Source organism: Piliocolobus tephrosceles, unplaced genomic scaffold (assembly GCF_002776525.5).
Source record: "Piliocolobus tephrosceles isolate RC106 unplaced genomic scaffold, ASM277652v3 unscaffolded_40997, whole genome shotgun sequence".
Classification (NCBI taxonomy): domain Eukaryota; kingdom Metazoa; phylum Chordata; class Mammalia; order Primates; family Cercopithecidae; genus Piliocolobus; species Piliocolobus tephrosceles.
The window spans coordinates 1-2795 of NW_022325417.1; the positions used below are offsets into that span (position 1 = coordinate 1).

The 2795-nt window shown below is 42.3% G+C and overlaps 1 long non-coding RNA gene across 1 annotated transcript; it reads left to right on the top strand.

Annotated features, from left to right (window-relative positions):
• Positions 1–17: 17 nt before the first annotated feature.
• Positions 18–2381, top strand: LOC111531441. The gene is made up of 3 exons (XR_003308708.1): positions 18–97; positions 947–1102; positions 2238–2381. It is a non-coding gene; the product is annotated as an uncharacterized LOC111531441 (long non-coding RNA).
• Positions 2382–2795: the final 414 nt, after the last annotated feature.

The following is a 2795-nucleotide window of genomic DNA, read 5'->3' on the forward strand; positions in this document are numbered from 1 at the left end:
AAGCCCGCAGAGGAGCCGGTGGAGGAGGCCACACAGGAGAAGCCTGCAGAGGAGGCCACAGAGAAACCGGCCGCCGAGGAGGCCACGGCCCCTGAGGGTGAGGAACGGGCTAGCGGCAGCAGTGGGGAGGTGGGGACCCGTGTGTCCAAGGGCTCTGGGCAGGGCCGCAGTGCGGACACAGCTGGGGAAGCGGGTGGTGAAGCAGGGGTCGGGGCACTCCTGAAACTTAAGGCCGAATGTGTCCCAGTGAGTCGAAACCCAATTCTCTAACGACCTCTCTGGTTTTGAGAAAACTTGCCGCCCTCTAGCAACCTGTATTTGATAGGAGATCTGAGATCATCGATGCCATTTGCGAGCCCGCAGATGAATGGCCGGGTAGATAGGGGTTCAGGGGGGAGCTCTGCAGGAAACAGAAGGGATACCCGCACGAAGAGAACAGGCAAATGGCAGGCATCCTTTTGGATTCATGGCTTTTCAAAGTGTAAAGATTCGTAGAAAGATGATCCTTCAAATGATGAAGTGATACAGGAGCCCTTGGTAAAACTGACACATTCAGGGGGGTGAGGAAACAACGAGCTTCACCATAGAATTTGTCTTTTGGAGCAAACAAATATTTTCCCAACAAACTTCTGACCAAAACACCGTAGAATGAGACCAGACCCTTCAGATCTCTTCTCCAAAGACGAGAAATAATCAGCAGCTTTGGGTGGGAGATTTACTGGAGAAAAGGGAGATAGTGTCCCTGTGGAAATGATCAAGCAGGAGCAACGCCAGGGCCATGGAACTGTTGTGAAAACCAGTAGGAAGGTGCCCAGCTATTCCTCCCTTAGTTAACTCTATCCTGCTTCTCCTGAGGGTGGGGTACTGGATGCCGCTGCTAGTTGTAAATTGGGCTGTATTTTCTGTGAATGTCTGGTCCCAATGTGTGTATTATTCTTCACTAAAGAAGTCACTAAATCTCAGCCTGAAAAGTGGGATGAAGAGGCCCAAGATGCTGCAGGCGAGGAAGAGAAAGAACAAGAAAAAGAGAAGGATGCGGAAAACAAGGCGAAAAACTCCAAGGGGACCTAGATGCAGCAGAGGCGAAGCCGAGAAAATCCAGGTATCTGTGTATAGCTTTGAGAATCAATCGACTATTCCTGGCATTTACCTGTTGCTGATAGTTTTATTTAACAACAAAAAAGATTCCCAGTAAATTAATTAAGAAAAAGTTTAAAATTAGTTTAAAAATTCAATTTAGCTTACGTAAAATATTACTAGAATATTCACATATCTAGTAACACGAACTGCAGTGTGTTCTGAAATATACTTCATGGCTACTCATTTGTTCATGTTTGAGGTGTTTTGTCGTCTAGCTGCAAGTCTACTAACAAGTGGTAAATGTCTCAGACCTACTACCAAGACCAATATTTGTGTAGAAAACAGTTTCAGACACAGCCACTAACTTGGCTGGGCCACACGCATTAGTTGGGCCGTCATGACTTGACCACAGAAATGCAGGCTCCCATAGTAACTAGGAGACAACTCAATGCCTTTTACAAAGTGACTATTTACAAATAACAAAAAGCTAAGAATTTCAAGTAGGACCACATTGAATGACTAATACCTAAATATTTACTTAGCTATATATTTTTCTATTTTATGTCACAGTCAGATGAAAAGAATGTGTGTTTATCACTGAATTGGTAATTAAGTCTTAAGGTATATCTGTCTTTGAGGATATTTAAATGGTTAACATTTTTCTTTCTTATTTATTTATTTATTTGCATTTTCACAGCCGTGTATTTCATCATAGCTTCTTTCCCGCATGGTAGATATGGAAACCAAGGGTCTGGGAGGGTAAGGGAGTAGCATTTGTGGAACCAGCACAGGCTGTTGAAGCCTGAGAGATTTATGTAAATCTCAGAATGGACCCTCAGGTAGAAAGAAAAGCTACAAGCTTTTGTAGTGCTAGGCAGACAAGGTTGGTGTGACCATTTGACTGAAACCTTCAGTTCCACAAGCACCCAGATATCCAAGCTTGTGAGTTACAAAAGGAAAAGGTGGTTTTCTCTACTTGTTTAACATATAGCACACAAATCTTGCAGACATACACAGAGCTGCCCATTTTCTTCTATTTAGAAAGTCACTGGTGCTGGTTAATGTCGTGCTATTGTTTACTTTCTCTCATTTCATCCCGCAGTTGGGAAGAATAGAAAGAAGACTCTGTTGTTCATTGTTTTTATTTTTTTTTTCAGATGCCTGTGGGAATTTTAACACACATGGTTGCAAAGTTGGTTACATCAAAAGTGATATCCAGTGACATCTAACTTTCATGCATGTATTTGACAGTGTTCGTTCAAGTTAAAAATAAAAGTTTGTTTTAAATGAGTAAACTGAAACGTGGGAAGTTTTCTCAATAAATAGTGCGAACTCAAATCTCTCCTTTACCTCTTTGTTTTGGCCCACCATTCCTTCATTGAAAGGTATTACTTTTCACCATTTGGTACGACTGTTCGAAATTCTTTTACTACAGCCAAAAATCAAGTAAAATGTCAAGTTTAAAACAATTTTTGAAAAGAGAGAGATGGGGCTCATCTTTAGATGTGTGTGTTGTGGCCACTGAGCACTTGTAATATGGCTAGGCTGATTTAATATGTGCCGTAAGTGTGAAAAAAATATTGCATATCTATTATTATTATTATTATTATTTTTTTTTTTTTTGAGACTGAGTCTCGCTCTGTCACCCAGGCTGGAGTGCTGTGGCACCATCTCGGCTCACTGCAACCTCCACCTCCTGGGTTCCAGCAATTCTG